The sequence below is a fragment of the Cryptotermes secundus genome, unplaced genomic scaffold (genome assembly GCF_002891405.2).
Source record: "Cryptotermes secundus unplaced genomic scaffold, Csec_1.0 scaffold235, whole genome shotgun sequence".
NCBI lineage: Eukaryota > Metazoa > Arthropoda > Insecta > Blattodea > Kalotermitidae > Cryptotermes > Cryptotermes secundus.
The window spans coordinates 577,067-603,755 of record NW_019723301.1 but is presented as its reverse complement, the minus strand read 5'-3'; the positions used below and the strand labels follow the sequence as shown (position 1 = coordinate 603,755).

General features: G+C 39.1%; 1 protein-coding gene across 3 annotated transcripts in view; it reads right to left on the bottom strand.

Moving 5' to 3' along the window:
- The window catches only part of LOC111861707 (endothelin-converting enzyme homolog), a 131,466-nt gene that overhangs the window by 66,215 nt on the left and 38,562 nt on the right, over window positions 1–26,689 (bottom strand). The window contains exon 1 of one of the 3 annotated variants that reach the window (XM_023846493.2): window positions 2,477–2,668. The exons of the other annotated variants lie outside the window; for them this stretch is intronic. The gene's annotated coding sequence lies outside the window, so the exon portion shown is untranslated. Of the gene's footprint in view, window positions 1–2,476; window positions 2,669–26,689 lie in introns of those variants that run through there. 3 annotated transcript variants of the gene reach the window in all.

Below are 26,689 nucleotides of genomic sequence, written 5' to 3'. Positions count from 1 at the left end.
TAGCACAGGATTTATAAAAAATATGACGTCTTCTTTTGGCTTCCTTGGAATAGAATTTGTAATTTTATCTTAAATATACAACCACAGTCTCCATGCGGCAAAATGTGAACGCGTGCCGATGTGTCGCCACGTACTTTGCACGGTCGTCTTCATATGAAATCATTCTATCCACTCGTAATATTTCCCTCAGCCAACAGAGCTATCACCATACTGAACCACTGTTCTTCCACTTTCAGCGTCTTCAGATCCTCTGACCGTAGATATCGGAACGTTGTTGTTGTTTGGCTCAGTATATCAAAGAAGCGGCCATGTTAGAAAAGCGCCATTAATCCCAAGGCAATGTAAATATTGCAAAAGGAGAAGATTTCGTAAAATTTTAGGCCTACTACCAAAACAACTTTCGAGGCGAATCTAAATGATCTCTAATTTCTTACTCTCCCACTTAAACCNAAAGCGCCATTAATCCCAAGGCAATGTAAATATTGCAAAAGGAGAAAATTTCGTAAAATTTTAGGCCTACTACCAAAACTTTCGAGGAGAATCTATATGATCTCTAATTTCTTACTCTCCCGCTTAAACTGATCTTTCATTGACAGTATTAAAATATGGGTAAAAAATTTATTTTCTTAATTGGTGGCCAGATTATTAGAGTCAGTTAGTTAGTTATTGGAAAGGGTGGGTTTCCCCATGCACTGATACCTGTATTGGTCCATTGTGCTTCCCTCTATGATTTCTACCAGTCTCTATATCCTACCGGTACTGGTGCTTGCCATCAGTCCCGCCCAGCCAGCGAGACCGGCTGTACTAGGTGAGAGGTATCTATAATGCTCCCCCCATCTACCAGGGGTATTAGAGACTGCTGTTGGGCGGGAAACGTCCGTTAATTTGGCTCAGTGACCTCCTTTGGAGATATGAGGTTCTTTTACGTGCCGTAAAGCTACGACACGGGACCCTGGCTTAAAGGCCCTCACGGAGGACTTGTTCCCTGAATTTTTCCGCCCTTAAAAATTCGACGACCTCCGCTGGGTATTTGAACCCGCGTACTACGAGTCATGAGGTGGGAACGTTACCTCTAGACCACGGAGGCCGTTTTACATGAGGTAAGTGCAAACTTCTTCAAGACGCAACAAAACAAGAACTTGAGTGCTCTATTGGGAAGCAAGAAGCGAAATGGGTTAAATGATCCCAAATGCAGACATTGGAAACCAACGAACCAACCAACATTACATGCTGGGTTTCTACTGATCCTGTTTGCATATATATCTGTGTCATAACATGTTTTATGTCTATTGGAGTAGGTCAGTAAAAACAGTACATTTAAAAATAACTAAGCAACATTCCATATTCCACCTCCTTAAAGATTCGAAAAATCATTCCATTAATGTTTCAGCAATTAATAAAATATATGTTTGTGATTAAGATAAAACTACCTTAAATAACATGAGTTTTCACCAACAAGTTTTAACAAGATATGCTGAGCTAAAACTTTTTAAAGCTTGTAACTTATGCTACTTATACACGCACCTAAAGGCTTTACAAAACTGGTCTTCTTATTTGACGTATGTATTATGTAACTTTGTTACAATGTTGACTCAAAATTATTTCTTAGATTATGAAATTAACAGCAACCAGATGTTTAATAAAATGTTTGTAAATAATTAACAATTATCTTTGCAGTAAGCCCTTAACACTGTAAAAAGTTTTGGTGATATAAGATGCCATTTTTAACATAACATACTGTCACTTCATTAATATATAACGCCTCGCCACGGGTCTCAGGCCCCACATGAAGTGTACTGTGACGAATATCCATTAAAGTACCAATCATTAAGAAAATTTTAAATCTTTTGATAATCTGAATACACATAACTTTGCATGGCACGTACAGTCATTACTATACATGTGCAGAATTTATTTTTCGGTGACAGTTATTATAATAAACAACAAATTACTTTAAAACTGCACTTTGGTTTAATTGGGAGTTGACTGAAAAAAATATCAACGTAAATTCCTGTCAAGTGGAAACATACTGTGAACTGTTTCAGTTGCTTGGATTTTAGAAATACTGTAAGCAATGGAATACATCTCGAACCAAATCTGAGTTAATTTCGAATAATACAAACACACATTTGAAAAAAAAAGTCCTAATTTGTTTGATTCCTTTGGGTTTGATGTTATTGCTAAACGAAACAGAAAATTTTGTCACGAGATATGTAAATTTTTATTTAACACGACAGAGGGCTAGATATAAAGACCACACAGTCTGTACCACACGAGTCCAATTAATCCACAAGATTTTGTTTATTTCATTCAAAGAATTACGATCACTTGTCATTCTTATTATCACATATTTTATCACGGTCATGGCCGTTATCGGAGCTTGAAGCCAATCCTAGTGCCATTTATGCTTGTAAACACAAAATACATGCTGTGCGAATAACATTTAAGTATAAAGATACAGTATTTTCACTCTTACCTTAATGGTAAAGCGCCTCACAGCACTACACAATAATCAGGTACTCAGATGACATCACGGAGAACTTACATAATAATTGGCATTGGGAGATGCGAAGCTCCGTTTGACGGAACTAGAGAGAAACACCCAGCCTAACTGGCGTCACAGCGCTGAATGAAGACGTATGCTTCACTATGATCAAATGCGCACGCACGCGTGTTTCATACCACACGGCACATTATATATAACTGCCTGCTTATAAGCAATGAGTAAAACAAGAAAGTTCTTGCACTGTTAATCGGCGACAGCTGACCCTTTAATACATGGCCAAGTTCTGCTTCTGTAAACATACGAGTATAGCTACCAGAAGGGCAGTAAATATAGTATTGTATGCTTAGTGTTTTATTCTGCGCCATATATTTTAATAATAAAAAAGACCTGGCGTACAGTAAAATATAATATTAACAGTGTTATTTCCATTTCGAATTTCAGCATTTACGACGTAGTGAAGATGATTTAGTTCTTGCCATGTGTTTCCGCCTCTGTATTTTAGAAAACATTCTTCCGTCGACGCTGAAGTCTGCCATAAGCTAGTTTACGGCGTAGGTAGAGGTTAATGTGAAAATGTTCTGACTTGTGCATATGGAAGTAGCATTTAAAAAATTTAGCTCACTTTTATATTCTGCATTTCATTACATAACCTATATCTTCAAGGTAGAATAAATATACGGCTCAGTTTTAAGTAACGCAAAAATTCTGACTCAGAGGAAAGATTCGACTTGAAGAGAAATTCAGAAGGTTTCTTGCAGCATGTTAGAAATAAGCAATTAAACGTACTCACGGTAGTAACCTAATGGAAAATTAAGTACACAAATCAGTAAACAGCTTCGTGTTGCAGTTAATTGTTTCTATATACTGTTTGTATTGTGGAGCCGCGATAGTGCAGTCGGTATAGCGACTGGCTACGGGTGGAAGGCCTAGGGGTCGGAGTTCGAGTCCCGGTGGGGGCAAGAATTTTCTCTTTTGCAATTCGTCAAGACTGGGCTCCACCCATCCTCCCATACAATGGGTACAGGGGACTCTTTTCCCGGGGATAAAACGGCATGGGGCATGAAACTACCACTCACCTCCAACTAGTGCCGCTGCCAGGAAAATGTGGATTTATACATCCACTCCCTCATACCCTTCATGACGTAATGTTTAATTAATTAAACATAATGGTAACTTTACCTTAACTTTACTGTCCGTATTAAACAAGATGCAATTACCATCCAACACGTATAATATACGTACATTCATTTTTCTAGTGTTGATTTTATGTTGTTATTAGCCCGGCATATTTTGGACATGAAAGACCATCTTCAGAGTGTTGTATCATACCAGAGGGAAATTCACTCACACACACACATAAAAACAAGTATATATACATATAAAAGATGCAATACGTATGCCTATGTACGAGTATATTCATTTTAGCGTAATTTTAGCATTTTATGAGAAAGTCATGACTTGGAGATTTAAATTCCTTATATGTATGTATGAAATGTAAAGTCTCCCTTTAATATGGTATTATTTTTATTACTATTATTAGTGGCACTACAACCCTTAGTGTGTTTTGGCCTACTCTAAAAACTTTCTCTAGCCATCCCTTTCTTGTGCCTTTGCTCTCCAATTAACTACGCCCAAGTTCCTCTTTAATGTGGTATAGCCCCAAAAAATGGTATTTTGTGACGGAAATACATCGGGGTATTAACGACAAATAATCAATGCAAGAAAAATCCCACATATAATTAGATTATAATTTGCATTTTATTCCAGCACTTAGTGACTTTCTGAAAACACTTCATTCGCATTCCAGGACCACTTAATCTGACGCTGTTTCTTCTTTATTTGAAACAAGGCATGATTATTTTCTTCCTGAAACACAAAACTATCATTCTAATATCCGCTGTAATTCCCGCGAGTCTTTCAACGAACGAACAGACAAGGATGTTCAGTTATCCTATGGAGGAGGTATCTAATCCCTCCAATTCACAGATCGAATATGTGATTTAAACTATTTTATGAGTATGAGTTTTTACATTTTTAGTCCTGAACCGTTATATTTTTTTAGTATCAACTCATTTCAAAACTCAGAATAAATTCTAGCTCAAAATATAACCATACAGTATATTTATATAAACTTTGGTGGAATTGCATATTATCGAAAAGTTTAGCTCAGGAGCAATGTGTGTTTTACTGGGGAGATTCATGAAACGGGATGCATCCCTGGTAGTGGCTTTCTAACTGATTTCTTGTGCTGTTACTTAGTTCTTAAGAGATCAATACGGTTATATTCTTCATACAGCTGCCCTGAACAACGTCGTTTCGCGATAGCACCAATAACAAATTAAAACCTAACTCCACTATAACGTTGCAAATCCCAGTGTAGAGTCATTCGGAAGAGCGCCCAAGACACATACCATATGGCCAGCAACAACCCATGCAATGAAGGCAAGAAAGACCCCAGAAACTTTGTTCTCTTCACAAATCAATGCCACTCACGTAGGAAAGAATTCAATTTCTTGAAGACAAGCCCTTGTTTAATAACATTATTTAATGCGCGTTTTATTTTTCCATGAACTCTGAAATGACACGTAATGAAATAACAGTGGAAGTTATAGAAATCAGAATGTACCTATAGTGTCGAAAAACTTATGAAAATCATTGTTTTAGCAGAATGTTTATTTTATTGTTTATATTTAATATTTATTGCCGTTGTAAAGATTAAATACTATCAGGCCTTTATAAAGATGTATATTAAGTTTTTATGATCTGAGTCTTGGCCACCTAAGAGCGCATCTCCCATTTAGTGTATAAGTGTTCCTGTGGAAGTAACTGCTACTTGTAAGGCAGCTTAGCAGAGCGTCGCATTTTCGCGGAACCAACTACCGACAACAGGCGGAGTAGAACTACATCAACATTACTTTCAAACATGGCGGTGCAACCAGGGACTGCGATGTGTCCAATATATAGCTAGGATAGAGAGAGGAGAAATTCATGTAAATTGTTAACATAAATAATATTTGGAAAGCGATTACTTTGAAGGCAAAACAAAGACTGGACAATACCAGTAATATGGATCTTAGTGAAAGAGGTTATGAAAATGAGAGGACGATTGAAATGCCTCGGGTTCATATCCAGTGGAGAACTTGGCACTTAGCGGCTTTGAAATTTCGGATTTTAATGCCAGAGAATTAGTTACTCCAGGACTGCTCCATTTCCTTTCCCTTCTCTATTGCCACTCATTAAATTTTCACATATTATTCGAATCCATTGGCACTTCTTCGTTAAATAAAGTAAAAAACTTTTTACGGAACGGTGGTAACTATTTTTAACATATTGTGACTTATTGGCTCTCCGCAGGAACTGTTGAGCCACAGAGGCCTCGGGGCACGCGCGCAACAGTAGAGTTACGGATTGTATGGGCGCGTGTTTAATGGGCATTTTATGCACGGGGTCAAATTGTGCGCGTCGATTGTATTTCAGAATAAGCAACGTCTATTCTCCTATGCATCATTAACATGATATTTGTAAGGGTATGGTGAGTTTTCTTGCAGGTAATAGTTAAATATTTAAAAGCGTCTGTCCGTGTTTAATTGAAATTTGAGAGCCAAAACACAAATCCATGGTGTATCACAGTTTGCGTGCCGCTGCGGTTGAAAGAAATGTGTCACTGTTATTTAGTGGTGAATAAGAAGGTTGACATTATAATATTCTGCCACCAATTGAAAAACGAGAGGTTATGTTTTTACTTAGTTTACTTCTGCAGGTAACCGTTTTCTTAAACATTTCCTGTAGACAACAACAGTGCGTAATGCTTATTGTTGTTCTATGGAATTTAGTATCATAGTACAATTATAGCGGTGTATAGAATTTTCCGAATTTACTGAGATCTGTTACTTTTGGGGAAGATTTTTAATAACTTCTAATTGAAATTTCAACGGACTTTATGCCGTTAAATAACAATTTCTCTTTGATTTATAATCCACCGTCTCTACCATGAAGAAGAAAGAACAGTTACTTTAAGAGCAAACGAAATATCATTGCGATTTTCTTCATATATTCAGAAGCGTAAGATTGCCGCAAAGCAGAGGTACAGCTATTCCCCGAACATCTCTTTCTATCCGCACACTGTCATGACAAGCATTATGCACATCCACCCTGTTTCAATCTTCTGGACGAGTTGACGTCATAGTCTCCTTAATTTTACCCAAACTTTCTTGTTGCGTAGTGCTTAAGATCCGTCCACATTACTCGTGCTCGTGTAACTCGCTATGCTCGCGAGTAATGTGGACGATATGACACGTCACGAGACAAGCAATACGCGCCGCACGAGCCACTGGTTCGTGAGGCTCCGCTTGTTGTCGGTACATCAAAGGGGTTCGCGACAAGCCGCCCGAGTCATGTGGACGATGACGACCCTTGATCAGTCGACTTTCTGCAGTCCACGAGCATAAGCCTGGCGAGCACGAGCATGAGTAATGTGGACGGGCCTTTACTGGAACGTCTAACAGGTCAGTCACCTGTCTTATCTTGCATGCCGTCTCTAGTGACACTGGGCGCTATACTTTCCCAATAAACTAAGAAGACACAAGCCGATCACAATGGCCGTACAGTCTTTTGCACAAACTGTCTTCTCCAGCTCGAACACTGGGATCGTGGGTTCAAGTCCCACTCAATTTATGGATGCATGCTATTTTCTCTAATTATGTTGTGTTTAGGTACAGATTTTGCGACGGGCTGATCCCTCCTACAAGGAGTCCTACCAACTGTCTGTAAAGCTCATAGATTCAGAATACTTCTGAAATGGGAACAGTTCTGAGGAAGAAAACTAACAAAATAAGTCAGTACATGATTTATAAACTGTCTCTGTGTTTAGGACTTGAAGTTCTCACAGAGGATGTTATGCAAAGTTATGGACTCCGGGATATTAAGTCATGTCATTAACTGATGTAACAGAGGAAAATATCGCCTCTATCTTCAGGGTAAAAAAATAAGCCAAGCAAGAAACAAGCATAAGAGAGGTAGCAAACACAGCACCCGAATTCAAGGTGTTATATCCCAGAAGATAGAATTCTTCTGGGAAAGTTTATCGTTGGTAACCATGAGTGACATTTTCCTAGCGAGATGATCGCGGTATCGAAGAAGTTCTTTAATTACTGTTTCAGGATTTTTGTCAGAAAATCGTCGAATATGAACTATGTCCTCTGTTGAGTTGACAGAGGACATAGGTGGCATATGGAACCAGTGGAAGAGACTGGAGAATGCCTCGGCAGTTGCCATACATACTGAAAATGTTGAAAATAATATAATGACAGCCAAATAACATTTTAATATGGATCCAAATCTCAGTCGATACCACAGAAAGGACTTCTTGATTTTCCATAATTTATGGTCCAATATACGGGGATTTTGACGTCTAAAAATGGCCCTATCCGGGTCCGGAGTGCATCGTGTACGGGTTTATTTCGCTCTTGCATTAATTCCTTGATTCCGTCGTACCAACTCGTCTTAATATTTCTGTAATTTAGGCGGTAAGATAAGAATAGAATGCATTAAAATAATATGATGGGGGGGTGCCAGTTGATGGGCCTTACTCAAATATCGAACAATTTCCTTGCTTTCTCAGTATATTTTTTAAATAATTCATTTTTACCTGTTTGCGCAACAAATGCTGATATTTCAGTCGAATAAGCTTACGGTAGGCCGGGCACGATAGCCGAGCGGTCTAAGGCATGCTCTGTCATCGCTCGCTCGCTCGGAAGTCGGGATCGTGGTTTCGAATCCTACTCAGGGCATGGACGTATAGTGTGTGTGAGTGTGTGCGCGCGTTTTTATGTATTTGTGTACAGGTACAGGCCTTGCAACGAGCTGATCACCCACCCAAGGAGTCCTACCGAGTGTCTAAGATCTAGTAAACCGAAGTAAAACGGAGATGTTCCTGGAGGTAGGCCAAGGCCCAAATTGGGGGTGTAGCGCCAAAGGAAAAACATGATAACAGAAGAGGGAAGTCAGTATGTTCCATAAGGTCTCTACAATCTCGTTTGAAATATACAAGGGCACTAAATCATATCGCAAGAATACTTCAGTCGCTGAGCCCTGATTCGGCCTATTTTGTGCTTTTTCTTAAGTCTCCTCAAATATGAGTGTAGGCTCTTGTAATCGGAGAATCATTCTCCATCGTTAACCTCGCAGTTTTCCTCGGTTTCCATTATACCGTCCACATAAGTACATTATTGCGTCAAGTACTTCAGCGGATGAAGGATACAAATCATGAATGAGATTTTTCGATTAACTCCACCATAAAATTATATTGGCCTATCGTTAAAACAGTTGCAAAAGTGGGACAGTCTCTCCTACTGAAAATTTGATGGACTTTCTTTCATTCTTTGCTCTCAGAAGCCGCATAGTTCTGGTAAGGAAACTAATGATCGTCTCTTTAAGAATTTTGGCAGCTGCCCCAGCTCCTTCTATTTGAAAGCTCACTGACGGTGCAAACGAAATATCTTCTGTACTTGACAAGTCTTGAGTTCATCAGTTTCCTTTCCTTTGTTCCTTTTACTAGATATCTGGGAGAACAAAATATCCTCCTTAAGTCACTACTTACTTTGCCGCAGGAAGCTTTGATTAATACAGCCATCAGATTTCCACTTTCTACAATGAGGCAGGAAATGTCATCGTAGATAAACCATTATTTCTGTTTGTTTGTCCAGCCACATATTCGTGCAGTTTGAAATGTGTACTAAACAAATTATTTCATATTACTTCCGTACATCCTTGTAATCTTTCTTTCCTAATATTTTCTGTGAATTTGAATGGGACTTATTTGTTGGGATATTACACTCTTTACTGATTACACCCTTGACGGTCATAGCTTCATGTCTGTGCATATTGCAGTCCTCCGTGTATATCTGAACTTCAATTGCGCATGCGCACAATCAGATTCATAATTTGGAAAGAAGCAGGAAGGAGCATATTATGTCTCTCCTGTTGTTTTCTTTACCACCATACCCAAAGTTCTAATACCTCACATACTGTGTCAAATTCGCCTCTTATTTTGTAGAACTAGTCATAAAATTACACTTTAATAAAATATATGGTTTATTCTACGTCCATAACTCAAGATTCTACATCATAAAACCCATGATACTACATCTATCATATTCCCTTATAGATCCATATAAACACATTATTATGATAGTGATCATTTACCACTCAAAATATTTGTTAAGAGTACAATGCAATTATAATTATAAAAGTGTTAAAATACTGCGTACAGTTTCATTCAGCTATGAACTCTGTATTTTCCTTAATCGTAGATCTTACTTAAGAAAAATGAAACATTACATTCTCTCATTCCTTTACAGCAGAAACTTTATAAGACTTTTAGTGCTTTTTTTTAATAAAAAGTCGACAAATTCATTTCTCACAGAATTACCGGGTTTTTTGGACTCTTTCCATTGTCCGGAATTCTAGTTAACAGAGGACACAACATTTGGGAAACTGGATCTGTTTCCCAAACGTTGTGTCCTCTGTTACCTAGAGTCCAGAAACCCAATAATTCTGTCATCCACCATCGTCAGGACCCTTTAGAACCAAATTAATTTCTGGCTAGTTTTTCTCATTTTAAGCTACTGTACGTCTGCCTGTATCATAGAACTACCTACTTCTAACTCTCATGTGAACCATGTTTTGGAGAGAAGTTTCCATGGCTACAAATATTTCATATTCAAGGAGACTTCCTCTAATGCATGGTCTTGTAAGCTCATCGTGTTCCATTCCACGTAGACCCTATGCATTTAATTAAAATTCCATTTTATATTCATATCTCATAAAAAAAACGAAATTCTTGCTGGAATTAAGTGGGTTGAAAACTACAGCTTATACTCCATACAGAATGGAAGATTTGGAAAACAAATTTCAAATTCCGGGCAATTTCACTTCTTAAAGAACTGCGATAGAACAATTGAATCCGATACAGTATTTCCTATTGCTTTTAGTACACTGATATTTATTTTAATTTGGTTGTATTTATTTCGCTAACCACGTAGATAACTTCTGTGCATATTAAATATCCGACATTCGACGCCTTTCTTCGGTGGGAGACTGGCCATCGGTGACTTGCATGCGCACATATACAGGGTGTAAATAGATATGTGTTACAACGCTCTGCGGTAGATAATGGGTTCAATCTGATCACATTTTGTTAATACACCCATGTCCGGAAAAGCTTCTTTTGGCACTAAGAACCACAAAGTTTCCGATAGGATGCATGAGTTTTAGCGAATATTACCGTTGTTTTTTGAATTGTTTCATTTTGGTCCGTTACACAATCAATCACAAATTGTCAATGAAAAATCCGTCGAGTGTAACAATGTTTTTAGGTCACTTATTTATCTCACTTGCCTTACATGTTTCGGTTCAAGAGAAACCATCATCAGAGGCACGTATTACAAACACATGAAAACACTGGCGCTGCTTAACGTACACAGTATGTAAACTGCGTGGACGCTGTTACAGATGTCGAAGTGTAAAAGCACAACACTTTCTAGTAGCATTGAATGCACGTACAACTCTTGCATTCCATCTGAAAATTGCCCTCAAATTGAGCCGTCAATGTTAAAATATTTAAAAGTTTAAAACATTTAAAGTAAAATGTTCGGCTCCTTCTTGTTGATTCGTCCCGATGATGGGAAGCGTCAACTTGAGGTTGTGTATGCTTATGGTTGGATGTTTCTTACGCGTTGTGTGTTGTGTACTCAATGTGTTCAATGTGTTGTGTTCAATGCTACTAGAAATTGTTCNGAGACTGGCCATCGGTGACTTGCATGCGCACATATACAGGGTGTAAATAGATATGTGTTACAACGCTCTGCGGTAGATAATGGGTTCAATCTGATCATATTCTGTTAATACACCCATGTCCGGAAAAGCTTCTTTTGGCACTAAGAACCACAAAAGTTTCCGATAGGATGCATGAGTTTTAGCGAATATTACCGTTGTTTTACATTATAAAAGTTGCTCAAAATGACGGTCGCCGACTTCATTGCATGTTCTAGAAATCCTGGCCATATTATGCTGAACTCTTTGACTGATTCCCGCATTTTCCTGAATGGTTTCAGCTGCTACTGCAATTCTTGCCACAAGATCATGTTGTGTCTCCACTGGAGTCTCGTACACCAGGCTTTGCACGTACCCCCAGGGAACGGAATCTAGTGGAGTCAAGTCAGGGGAGCGAGGGAGTCAGGTTTTGTGCCCCCACGTCCAATCCATCTGTTGCCAAAGGCTTCATCCAAATACTCACGGACGACATTAGTGCAGCGTGCTTGAACCACATTTCACAACGGACTTCCAAAGGCATCACTTCCAGCAGCTCGGGTAAGCTCTCTTGGAGAAATGTTAGGTAAATGTCACCAGTAAGCCGCAGAGGAAAGAAGTAAGGGCGTCCTCCACATTTCAGAGGCCCTAGCGCGTAAACAAAGCGTTTCCGGACATGATTGTATTAACAAAATGTGATCAGATTGAACCCTTCTATCTACCGCAGAGCTTGTAACATGTATCTATTTACACTCTGTATATATGAGCTCCGAACAAAATTTGCACCCGTCCCATATCTAAGCTGAGCAGGTCCTCACAACTTACACACTTGCATTCAGTTTCCAGCTATACACGCCTAACCCCGGCAGTTGCACTACTTCGTTTACGTTTCTACTCCTGTTGTTTCCAAACAACTATCGATTCATGGGAATCAAGTAGGGAAGCCGACAGAAGAAGATGACAAAGTGCATACCGCCTGCTTCTGCTGGCTTATTTCTTGTCTTCCTCTTCGACCCTGAAGACGGAAGGTGTACCTTCCTCCTAAACGTCGGAAACTCTCCGAACTACACAGACTTACAATTAAGAAGACAGTACTGGTCATAACAAGAAAAGAAAATGCCACTAGAAGCACCGTGGAAACAATACAGATGCCTTAGTTTTCTTCCCTTGATCAAACGTCACAGGGGTTATGAATATACATGGATTGCTTACGGCTTTTGGAAATATTAACTGGCATCATCGTAGCAAACCATTATGCACAGCCTCTATGGTGCAGTCTTCTGTGAACATCTGACATCCAACTATTATTCACAGTTATTCAGTTGTTCAAGGAATTCCTTGCTTTCATGTGTACCATTGAGATCGCCATATTCCAAAACTGGACTTTTTCCTGAGCCAGTCCACATCTGAATAGTTCCCTACGTTCCTGAGCCAGTCCACATCTGAATAGTTCCCTACGTTCCTGAGCCAGTCCACATCTGAATAGTTCCCTACGTTCCATTTCAATGACCTCCCTTTATGCCTAGGCCTGAGAAGAAGTCTCTTCCAGTTAATTGAGCTTCAAACCCGACGTCTTGTAAGCCTTCCTTTTCTCCGTCCTGTACGCTTCATCTCTTTTTGTTTACTTATTACAGCTAAAAGTACCTTTGTGTTCCCTTGTTATTTCATGTCTCTCATGTCTAACATTCCCCTCAGAACGTTTTGTTCGGACATTTTAAATTTATGTTAAACAGTTATCCGCTACCTAATCTAATTCTTGAATCATAAAAATACAAGGTTGAATACTGCTAGCAAACAATCAGGTCACTAAACGCAATGCTAAACTTGTTAAAACCAATATAAATCAACGTGTATATTTAATATTGTGACAGGAAAGCCAGAAGAGACAGCCATTGCTAGTTTCCGTATGTCTAATCAATTCAGAGAATGCTCAGCACCAAAGTTCAGCAGCTGACACGGCGTCATTAATCAAATTAAGAAACAATCAACAAAAATAATCACAAACAATGCTTTCAACGTTTAAATTGATCTCGTGGCAAAACACTTGATAGTGAAACCCAGCTGTTTATGGTAGACGTTGTACTGTAAAATCTGTGATCTGGAGGAACAATGGAAATCTTCATGCCATTTGCAAGCAGGTTAGCGTGCCGGCAGATTATTCTGCCATTGTGTACGGACTTATCAGTTGCTGTGAAGCGTGAAGTAAGATTTATGATATGTAGAAAGATTATAACAATACAACGGGACCAGAAATCAAACTTGAAGGAGTTACATTTCTTATGCATGAATAAGATGGCGCTTTCTGAATGCGAATAATGACCCTGAAGTAGCAACAGAACTCAGTACGTACTTTCAGACACGCAAACTTCATTCACACAATAGAGCACCACCGCGTTATGTTCTTTGTCTAGCAGCGTCTGGATTTATTTACACAAATCTAGGAAGGTTTCATAATTCTGCCTCTGAAACCGAGTATATTACGGACTGAGTGACTAAACGATTGACTGATAGAGTGCCTGATTTGCTGAATGACTGACTGGCTGACTGAAAGAATGTCTGATCTGCTAAGTCAGTGGCCGCCCAATTACTTAAGCAATAGAACCTAATCATTAAAAATTGCTGTTATAAAAGACTATCATCTGACAACATCCTGAACCAATAACAGTCTGTTCACATTCTCACAACAGATATTTCTAAGATATATCTTATTATATCTTCCAAAATTTGATCTCCCAAACGTTCCCTTTCTAAGGGAAATTCTATGAGCATTCCCTGATATCCTCCTATTTGTTACACAGTCCATTGAAACTTCCTTAATTTTACTATCCCAAAAACTATAAAATAAATTATTTATCTAAGAGTCTCTGGTAGTAATTCTAATTGTCATGTTTATTCGTAGAAGTGCGCGTTGCATGGTATAGGCTGATAACAGAAACAGATCATACTAAGGTATCCATAAGTCAAATAAGATTTAAGAAAATCATTACATATTTCTTTCGCAGAATTCATCGGTTCCACTTAATTCTTAACCTGAAAAATATTCTCCAATTGTTATACTCAAATTGAGGCGCCGGGGGGAACTGACAAACGCAATATTAATATATAGCAACGTTGGATATAAGCACTATGGATTACTGAGTTTTCGGACTTCGTCTATTGTCCAGAATTCTAAAGAATACGTTTCAGAATTTCGTATCTGTTTCTGTCCTTAAGTGAAAGGGTGGAAGACCCCTATTCTGTTGGGCCTCCCACTCTTACATGTGAGGATGGAAACAGATACCAACTCCGAAACTTTGTATTCTTTAGGATACCAGACGATGGCCAATCCCAGAAGCTTTGCAAACTCGAGTGCTATAGATCATAATCAGACCCATCAGAACTTAAGTTAAACATTTAAAAAAAATATTTCGGGCAGGTTGAAATTAATGATTTTTTTTCCTGTGGCGCTACAGCCCAAATTTGGGCCTAGGCCTACCTCCATGAAACTCTCCGTTTCACTTCGGTTTACTAGATCTTACACATACGGTAGGACTCCTTGGGCGAGTGATCAGCTCGTCGCAAGGCCTCTACCTGTAGACAAACACAGAAAAACGCACACAAACATCTATGCCCTGAGTGGGATTCGAATCCACGATCCCGGCTTCCGAGCAAGCGAAGACAGTGCATGCCTTAGACGCCTCGACTACCTTGACCGGAGAAATTAATGGAATAATTAATTAGAATTACGAGTTTTTACATTGAAAATGAAATAAACTAAATTCTAAATCGGTTCCAAGAAATCCAAATGGGACCTATCAATTTTTTAAGTACGCAATAAAAAGAACGTTGCCTCAGCAGCTCTTCAACTCACACCAGCAATTTATGTGTACTGACATTACGAAATATTTTGCAATGGTCCGACGATGATGATGCAATTCTGCTTATGATTTTGCAAGCAGTGCACTGATTTAAGAAGGGTAAGATAAATTTGTATCCATTGACATTCATTCTAGCATTATAGGCTGATTCTTTCGCGCGAATTACTATAAAGTATAAAGCATTATGGTGACATTACAGCCACGTTTTGTCAAACTCTGTCAAGTCTAATGCATTATGGCAGAGAATTTCACCGGCTTTCAAAATTAAACCTTTTAGTTCAGTTATTTCAAACTAAGTAGTCGAATGTTGATCAAGTTTAAATTCCTAGAGATGCTATATTTAGCTCAAATTATATTTTACATTGATTCAATAAATTGAATATATCTCAAGGAAACTTGCGAGGCCAATATATTAATTAACCTATACTTCGAGACAGTGTGATTTAAAACGACTTTATATGAAAATATAAATATGAGAAAACCAGACCGTCCTTCTTACTTGAACCTTTTCGCAAATAATTTTCATTTTGCTTGAGAACTGACAGGAATAAATATTGTGGAATGAGATACGATAAGGAGAATTAAGAAGTGTAAGTGGTTTAATTCTACTTTTCAAGTATTGGGATGGCATTTTTCGGAGAAACTGAAAATAAAACGTGTAGTCACCATCACGTAGCAACACTATAAAGTTCGATTAAGATTACTGTTAAATTTATTTTAAAGAATTAATTAGTATGATGTTCCAATCATCTGTTTCCTTACGCCCATGAATTAGCAGAGTTGAGCCAATTACAAAGTCGACACGAGTATAAAAAATAAATAAATACAAACAAAAGAAGAAATAGGAGACAAATGAAGAAGTATACATTATTTAAATTTAAACACAAATATCCGAAAATATCTATCAGTTTACAAACAGCACTATAGCAGAAGCACATCCAGGTGAAGGACAGTGACCGGGTGAGCAACTGAACATAGAACAATTAATTTTGTTCCGAGCAGGAGCACGAATATCTGCTATTTATAGAAAAGAGAAGCAATAAACAGCGCCATTGTGAACATTAACAAAGATAAACGAACTGAGTGACGACGTCTGATATGCAGTACAGTTAATTTTTCTAATAAATTATCAAATTATGTGAAATATTTTGAAGAAAATATATTCTGGCAAAGAACTGAAAATTGTATTTGTACGCTCTCAAATTGAATAGAGTCAGTAATCGTAATAGAGGTACAAGCAACAGGAATATACTCAGGCTTAATCCGTCCAAAGCAAAAACGGCATCAGTAATATTAGTACGCTGGAATGGAGAATGTGGTAGTGCGAATTACACATTGCACTTTCAATGCATGAGGAAAAACCAAATCAACAAGCCGATGGAAATAAAGCTTACAGTCAATATATACGTACATGGAATACTTTTAAATATAACCATTTTGAAAATGATTAAATTCAGTTCCAATATTTAATTATTTATATATTAAACAGTAGCCCAAAAGCCAATTATAAAGTAAGCACAAGGAAAGAGATGAAAAAACGAATATATATATACATATATATAAGCAATAGACGCAAGAAGACAGCGTATGTCATTCAGTCAATAACCATTCAATCAATGAAGTCACGTCAACCATGATGCAGTGAGAATATATACACATACATCAACCTTGAGTAGGTTAATATTTTAATAATTAACAATCAAAAGGACAGCCATAAGATATGATTCAAAGAAAGAATTTTGATTCCAAATACGTCAACGTCCTTACAAACAAAAGCTGAAGCACGTCTAGCAGAGGGACAACTTTTACTAAAAGAGCAGGCATTGAACATAAAATGTTCTCTGATATGCCGAGCAGGAACACGAAAGCTAGCAGTTTGTATAGGAGAAAGCTAGAGTAGCAAAAATTACTATAATACTAATCATAAGCAACTATACAGTTCTCAATAATTTGAACAACATAACATGAAGATGCCTGGAGTTGTAAAGGAGCAGCTCTACACATTCTTAACATCGACATTAGATGAGATTAGTTTCCGGCTTCACCATTCATCCGCTTTGTCCTCGGAGGAAAAGCCCATGGTAATCTATTATATAGTAACCTATTAATAGTACAGTAGTAAGTTTAAATACGTTTCGTGGACCTTTCAAGTTCCAGAAGGTTAAAGTGATGAAATACATTTGTTGATGTTCGCAGTGTTTGTAGTAATACTAGAGCACAGTTGATGAACACTGTTTGTGTCATAGACAAGCTTGCGTTTCTCGATCTGATAACAACGCAGCGTTACCCCTCAAACGCAGCTGCAGACTCTACAATTGCACACAGATAAACGAGGTGACACGCGTCAGAACCTACAGTGTTAAGCAGCAGGGTAGTAATATTCTACATTGAAAATTTCCTGAACAGTATATCTGTGATCCTACATTTCACTTCTTTATGCCGCTTCGTCAAGAATGATGAAGACAGCTCTCACGAAATCAAGTGGACCTTTGATGATCGGAAACTATCCGGAAGTGTTTGCAACAGAATGCTACAAGCGAAACGAGATGCTGAAATATTTGTGCATGAATTCTGTTCTCACTCCTGTCAGAGTGCAGCACGAGGGGATGAACATAATCTGTGAATAGTTGGGGCCCGCTTCGCAATAGTATAGTTAATTTAGTAATCCGTGGTCTAGTATGTCTGCTTCAAGAAAAGATTTGGAACAAAGGCTCGGAAAATAGTCTTGTGCTGGTATGATTTAGCATCGCATCCCGAGTTGCATTCAGTCTAGCCAAGATGAAGAGAAGTAAAAAGAGGAAATTTCGTAAGGAAGGAAAGATGAAAAGAAGGTAAGCAAACAAGACGAAAAGAAGGAACAAAAGATAAAAGACACAGGTTGTGGCGTGAGGAATCGACGGCATGGCTCACGTTTATCGCGGCAGAAAGCAGCAGTAATAAAACGGTCATGGCTTTATAAGTGGGAGGAAAATTTAAGAAAACGTAAAAATTCAGCGAAAGAGTGAACTGACATGCTTTTGTTTCTTTATAACATCTGTATCATTTCAGCGATGTTAAGTGATGAATTTCTCACCGTTGTAGGAATACTGGATGTTTTCGACAGAATACAGTAACTTTATAATCGTGGCCTAACGCTGTATGTTAGTATCTGACCAGGGCCGCGCCATAGCTCAAGGGTTTAGTCGCTGGCTTCCGACAGCGGTGGCCCGGGTTCGATTTCTGGTCTGGTCAAGTGGGATTTGTGGTGGACAAAGTGGCGCCGGGGCAGGTTTTCTCCGAGTACTTCGGTTTCCCCTGCCAATCTTCATTCCACAAATTGCTCCACGATCACCCTCACCTATCATCTGGGGCTGGTACAATAGACCAGAAGTGGCCGCAGTACAAGGGACTTAGTCCCACCCCACTAACAGTAAAAAAAATAGTATCTGACCAGGACGTACTTTCCAAGACCTTTTAGATTCAATTTACGCAAGCTGATGGGGATAAGAGTTTCACATTCAACAGCAGAAGCACGCGGTAGCGTAATTGGTTGAGGCACTATGCTACAAGCCGGAAGGTCGCAGGATTGAATCCCGATGAAGTGGATTTTTTAAGTTTACCTAATCCTTCCAGCCGCACTACGTGTATGGTCCTGGGGTCGACTCAGCCTCTAACAGAACTGAGTAGCAGGAATATTCTTGGTGGTAAAGGGCGGCCGGCTTGTAAGGCTGACAACCTTACCGCCCTCTATGAACTGATTGTCTGGAAAATGTAGGAACCTCAACATCTCATAACGGTATGGGCCTTCATGACTTGTTATAGGAATAGCTTTACTTTACTTTTTACTTACAGCAAAAACCGTGCAAACTGGTAAACGCAGTATATACGTATTTATGTGATGATTAATTCTCATGTCATTTACCAAAGTAGCAACAGCTGCAGATAGTACGTATTACCACTGAGAGACGTGTAATCATGTGTCTGGAGACATTTTATCAGCAGTGGCCGTAGTCTATTTTACGAAATTATGTTGGAATTTGCTGCGAGGAACCGAGGAAACTGACAAAGAAAGTCAAGATGGTTTTATCTGTCCCTTATTCCAAACGAGAACACCTCAAATGCATATCACTCTAGCTTCCATTGCGATGGATCTGTTCCGTTGTTTGTGACAGGGCCATAGTTAGGGTAACTTCGCAGTGATGGCATCTGTCCGTTTACGTCACACAGTTACACACTAACAGAACGAAAAAGAATCACTAATTAATACAGAAGAATATCGTAGCCTGCCCATACGTGATGCTGTACAATTGAATCGCGAGTTCGAATTTCACTCTTAGCATGGATGCTGATTATTGCTTTGTTTATTTAGCAACACTACGTTAACTGAGCAAGTTATACTGCTTCCAATAACAATGATTAATAAATACGTGACTGGGGAAGACGTAGACTGAAACGCGTGTTAATTATCATGTACTCATTTTGCAGGAGGAAGCCAGGAATTTCGCTTACGTCTGTCATTTCGGACGAATTCCGGGCATAGATTCAAGAATCTGCATTTTCTAAATACGGAAGGCAGCTGAGCTGATCACTACACCGTGGAGGCATGACTAGCTGTCGGTATTCTGCGTTCTATTTCCTATTGTCTAGTAACAATAGACGCCTTGCAAGTGGCTGGAGCCATATTGTAGCAGCCCTGCTGCATGCATCAGCTAATATCACTGTCGAGTGTCAAATCCGTGAAAGAAGAAAGATGAAATATGCTTACATATGACACAAAGAGTTGATGCTAAGAAGCGAGATGTAGGAACTCTATTCTTTGTCGCGTACTTTCTAACATATAAAGCTTCCTGACGGACGTACACAGTGTTAAATACATGTATGAAGTGCAACTTGGCACTTAGCAAACACGTATTTTAGGCTTTTTTTAGATCTCACAATAAATAGCTCTCCTTTTTCTGAACCTCACTAACCGATTGATCTTCTTAACAAAGATGGTGTGTGTATATTTTTATCGAAAATAGAAATTTAATTGAATGATTCCTTCTTGGAACTGTATTACTGAGCTATGCGTTATGTGTGTGTGTCTATTCGTTGCAACTTTCAAATTAATTGTTACAATATAAACAATTCCCGAGTTGCACGAGAATCAGTAGACATTACGAACAGCCTACAACTGAAGGGGAACCCAACTTCGAACGTTTTAAATCTCTATCAACTACATTAAAAGCAAACCCCGTGGTTTTAGTTCGCAAGCGAACTATACAGACCGAGCGAGCGCCGCTTGTCGGCGAAGTTAGTGCTAACTTTAGCGGATAGAAAGTGTCGCGTGGTCAGCGCAACGGATCCCCACGTCCGTTAATTTCGGTTTTCTAGACCGGACCCGCTATTTCCTTCAAACAGCTCCTCAATTATCCTCACGAGGCTGAGTGGACCCTGCTCCAGACTAACTAATTCTCAGAAAATGGTAGCGCCGGGAATCGAACCCGGGCCTTTGGATCTGTAGCCAGGAACTCTGACCACTAGACCACACGGACGATCAGCCACATAAAATCGCTTATTTGCGAATTCCTACAGTGGAAACGGCACCAGTGCCTAGTGGTACGATTTTTAAATTCTGTGTGAATTAGTACTGGATGCCTTTGGAAATATCAGAGACGGTAGATTCCAGAAGCTTCCTTCACTCTACTGTCTTACAGAGAAAACAACAGAAACATGGTAGTTATTACAGAGAAGAGCAAAAGCGTACGTGGCGGGCTCAAGAGAAACATCAGCTAGTGCCAATTTCCTTGGGTCAGGGCAAGAATTCCAACCTCTTTCTCCACAAAATGAAATTCCAGAAATAATAGGAAATGATTGCTGTAAGCAAATAAATAAAGGCCCAGTAACACAATAATTAATTATCTTATAGCCTTAAGAAAGCCGGTCACGGTAGCCGAGCGGTCTAAAGCATGCCCTGTCTTCGCTCGCTCGGAAGCCGGGATCGTAGGTTCGAATCCCATTCAGGGCATGGATGTTTGGCGTTATTGTGTGTATCTACGTTATTCTGTGTCTGTGTACAGGTAGAGGCCTTGCGACGAGTTGATCACCCGCCCAAGGATTCCCAGCGAATGTCTTAAGATCTACTAAACCGAAGTGAAACCGAGATTTTCGTGGAGGTAGGCCAAGGCCCAAATTTGGGTTGTAGCGCCAAAAGAAAAAAAAATGTCTTAGGAATAGTGACGTCGTGTTTTCGAGGAATAAGTTTTTTCAAGTGAAGTTTAATAAAAATTATATATCATCAGTTCTTAAAAAGAATGAACACAGGACCTATTTTTCGGCGATGTGTAGCTTTGATAATGAGAGCGTAGTTAAATAATCCGCTCATAAGGGGACGTATTATATTCCACGCACGTGGAAGTACTTTCTCCTTCACAAGAAATATTTTATATGATAATTAGAACATTTGAGGACTAATCCTTCAGAATACTAAAAATACGACTTCAGCACGTGTGATTTTAATACTTGGTAATTATTAGTTGGATTAGCTTCTAGCCTCAAAGCTATTAAAATAGAAACACGAGATCTTTGAAATAGCAATCAAGTAAAACTTAGAACAGAATTTTGGAGCTGAACAAGAGAGAAAAAATCTGCTCACACTGATCTTGTTGCCTTTTGCAACTGAAAATGAAACTTAAAATTCTCATTTTTCTTCTCAGTGTCTGAGAGGGGCTTCAGACGAATCCGACAGGATCTCTAAAACTCAGTTCTGTGGCACAGTACAGCCTACAGCAGAGCAGAGTAATTTATTATGTCCAGTAGCTCCACTTGGTCCCACGTTCTGTTCATTTCTATATGTACAGCCACAGCAGCATTTCTAATTCCACTTCTGTGGCAGAAAATATATTTCTTATCTGCTGTTTAATAAACCTGTCAGTGTCGACATTACATAGGGTCGAAGAACAAATCCTAAGATAGAGTTTATTTGGCAGGATTTGTGTTATATAATTTTATTTTAAAGTTAACTTTTTATAATTTATATTTCGAAAACACGGCTTCAATATTCCAAAGACCATAGGTTAATTATTATGTTACAGGATTTATTTGTATATTCGCAATCGACCCAGAATGGATAAGCAAGCCTAGAGGCAAACAGAAAATGTACCACGTGAATTCCATAATACCACTCGCAAGTGAAGGTTATTCAGCGGGCCAAGGATTCTCCTATTCTTATGGAAAAAAATAATATCAAATACATTACAATTCAAAACTCCACACACTTGTAGGTCTCACGAGTCTTATTGTGAGGGTTTTGTACCGGGAATTTGTACACGGTTGTTGTTTGACAAATCACATTTCAAATGTCACGTGAAATCCTGATTTTATAATTTCAGCATATCAGCGACTGAGGTAATCAGGAGCTGAGTACAAGATGTAAGACGTCAAGTATGAAACAATAGAAAGTAAATAAGCGTAATGGTCGCCGGTCGCTGTAGCAGAGCGGTCTAAGGCATGCACTGTCTTCGCTCGCTCGGAAGCCGGGATCGTGGGTTCGAATCCCACCAAGTGCGTGGATGTTAAAGTTTGTGTGTGTGCGTTTTTCTGTTTTTGTGTACAGGTAGAGGTCTTACGGCTAGCTGATCAAATGCCCAAGGAGTCCTACCGAATGTCTAAGATCTGGTAAACCGAATGAAACGGAGAGTTTCATGGAGGTAGGCCAAGGCCATAATTCGGGCTGTAGCGTCGAAGGAAAAGAAAAAGCGCAAGGGTCAGTTTCATGTTATGATTGCAGCATTGTCCTCGAGAGGCTGAAGGCCCACGAGAAAATTATGAGTCGGATAGACTTGTGATTGCAAAACTGAAGAAGTAATTTTCTATTAAGATTACAAATTCGAAAGCTGGTGTTATTTCCAACTGAAGTATTGAAGTTTCAGTTCTATTTCAGGAGAGTATAATTAGAGGATTCTGAACGATTTATACATAAAAAACAGAACTTGACCTTAGAATAAGGTTTTAGCTTGCTTTATCTGGCCTTTAATTGCTGTAGCGATCTGTATTTCTGAACTATATAACTTCTGAAGGAGATGACTCCTGATGGGTGCGAAATTCCTTTCTAATATCGCTGAGGCCAAAAGGCATACAAGTTGAAGATTACAAATGATCAGTTACCATTGCTTTTAATTTTTCACTGAAAGAGTGATGCAGTATATTGTCTCAGGTTAATTTCGGGTAATTCAGCAGGATAGAAAATTATCGAGTTACAAAATTTGACTACGAACGAGACAAGACTGTGGCCCAGGGCCAGATATAAGCGGGAGCGACAAGGGTGGTCACCCTCAGGCATCCGTAAAGCAGAAATGGAGACCACAGATTTTTCTGAGATATTTCCTTCTCTAAAATCACGAAATTTTATTTTGTACCTTTAGTTGTTACAAGAAATAACTGACTAACTAACTAATTTCATGGAGCTGAGCCCTTCTTGGGGTGCTGCAAATTGTGTAGCTACTCAAGAACTTCACAGAATTTATGGAACCCAAAGGCTCATTACCGTATTCACAATAGTCCTTTACTGGTCCTTATCCTGAGCCAGATCTAAATAATCTGCCAGAACCTGAATTTGTTTCTACTGACAGAGGTCTCAAAATTTTGATTGACCCGGGACCCATGCTTTTGTAAATCCGACCCTGCTCTTCCCTTTAGATATTTTTGTTCTCTGAATTATGACACCGTGTATTCCCGTAGCTGGTTAACAACATTTCACACGAACCTTCTACCCTCATCTGCATCTATACGGATATTTCAACAATTCGGTCATACGAACGTCAGAGGAGACACAAGAAAGAGTCGCCCTCGTGAGCCACTTGCATGGTTCAGAGAGTGGCATACACACTGCGACACAATGGTCCTCATGCAATGTTTCGAAAGCGGAATAGAATAAAATTACATATTGATTATAGAATTGCAAGGTATATTAAAGGAAGCGGTCGGACCTTATTTTAATATATTGTCCCCTCATTCCCAGCATTTATGGAACCCGAAGGTTCATTGACGTTTTCACAAAAGCCATCGACTCTTCCCTACCTTGAGTATGATCAATACAGTCCATACCATTCCATCCTATATCTCTAAGATCCATTTTAATATTATCTACCCACCTACATTGTGGTTTATCTAGTGGGCTCTTTCCTTGTGGCTTTCCCACCAATATTCTATAAGCATTCCTCTTCTACCCATTCATACTACATGCCCTGCTCATCTCATTCTCTTTGACTTGATCATTCCAATTTTACTTGGTGAAGAGTGCAAGTTACGAAGTTCCTCACTATGTAGATTTCTCGAACCTCCTGTCACTTCTCTCTTCGGTCCGAATATTCTCCTCAACACCCAGTTCTCAAACATCCCCAGACAATTTTCTTCCCTGAATGTCGCAAACAAAGTTTCACACCCATACAGAACCACAGGCAAAATAATATTTTTTTATGTTCCGACTTTTACATTTTTAAACACCAGTAGAGAAGACAAGAGGCTTTGGACCGAAAGGTAGCAGACTTTACCCTAATTCAGTCACCTCTTAATTTTCTCCTGAATCTGGTTTTGATCTGTTACAGTCGTCCCAAAATACTTGAACTGTGCCACATTTTCAAAACATCTGTTACTTATCTTTATATAACGATTTTACCCTACATTTTGGTGACGAGATAGCAACATGTACATGTCCTTAGTTTTCTCTGTGTTTACTTCTAGACCAACCTCTTACCAGTGTCAATTAAAGTTTGTGTGTTTCTCTCTGTGGTATCTATATCATCAACCAGTAGATTCACATCAATAGTACAGACCAGCAGCTGATGTGTCCCATTTAATTTCAGTCCCACCTGGTTTTCCTGGACCTCCCTAATGGCATATTCTAAAGTAAAGTTGAAAAGCTCTGGCGTTAAAGCATCACCTAATTTTAGGCAATTTTTGATAGGAGAATTATTAGACAAATCTTTAGCTACACGGACTTTACTATACGTTTCGTTTAAATACATTTTCATCAGCTTAACTAGTTTCATGAATACCCCAAACTCTCTGAAATATTGTACAATACTTCCCTCCTAACTGAATCATAAGCTTTCTTGAAGTCTACGAATAGCTGATGTACTCTCTCATTGTACTCCCATTTCTTCTCCAGTATCTGGCGAATGCAAAAGATCTGATCTATAGTTGATCTGTTACGTCGAAACCCACACTGATGATCCCCAATAATTTCATCTATGTATGGACTTAACCTTGAGAGAAGACTATAGGAAAAATATTATATGAAGTTGATAGCAGTGATATACCACAATAATTACTGCATTTAGTTTTATTACCCTTCTTGTGAACTGGTAAAATAATAGACTCCTTCCTCTGATCAGGCAATTTTTCTCTATTCCAAATAGATTTAATTAGCTTATGGATCTTGGAACGTAATATTTCATATTCTGCTTGAATCAGTTCTGTCGGAAACACAGATATAATTTATATTTTTACATCCCTACATTTTACTTTGTCGCTTTATGTATTTTACGGGAAGACCCCGAAACACGAGAAAATTGCGATGTGAACGAACGTTCTGGGTATTTTTCTTTATTGNCGGTACTGGTGCTTACCATCAGTCCCGCCCAGCCAGCGAGACCGGCTCTACTAGCTGAGAGGTATCTATAATGCTTCCCCCATCTACCGGAGGTATTAGAGACTGCTGTTGGGCGGGAAACGTCCGTAATTTGGCTCAGTGACCTCCTTTGGAGATATGAGGTTCTTTTACGTGCCGTAAAGCTACGACGCGGGACCCTGGCTTAAAGTCCCTCCCGGAGGACTTGTTCCCTGAATTTTTCGGCCCTTAAAAATTCGACGACCTCCGCAGGGTATTTGAACCCTCGTACTACGAGTCATGAGGTGGGAACGTTACCTCTAAACTACGAAGGCCGCTAAACCTGCCCCAGTTCCACTTTGTCCACCATAAATCCCACTTGAGCAGACCAGGGATCGAACCCGGGCCGCGCGATGGGAAGCCAGCGACTAACCGCTTGAGCTATGGTGCGGCCCTAACGTTCTGGGTAAATCCTAATATCGTTGAATAAACACACATACATTACGTACATCCGGACACATCCAGATTTTCTTGAACAAGCATGGGCAGACTCTACAGGGATTTTCTGTCTCTCCAGGCAAATTCCTGGGATAGTTCCATAAAATAGGCAACTGCCGCTTTCTTTATTTACTCAGTAATGCAAATCGAGACGTTTTCAATAGTGTACTGTAAAGATTCCGTAGTTAAAAATGAAAATGTTTGCTGAAGTGCAATTCTTAATATACAAACACGGATTTTGACGATTTGATTGAAGTTACTTGGACAGTTAAATATATGACTTCGAAAGTTTTTGTGATCCCGTTCTTAGCATAAACTTTCGGTTACGTTATTTTCCCGTGCATATGGCGACGTGAATTATTTCGTGACTTGCCCGAAACATATTCACTACTCCCCAAGTTCTAATATTCTCAGTTATGCCAGTCCAATCCTCCTCAAATGGTAATTAACCTT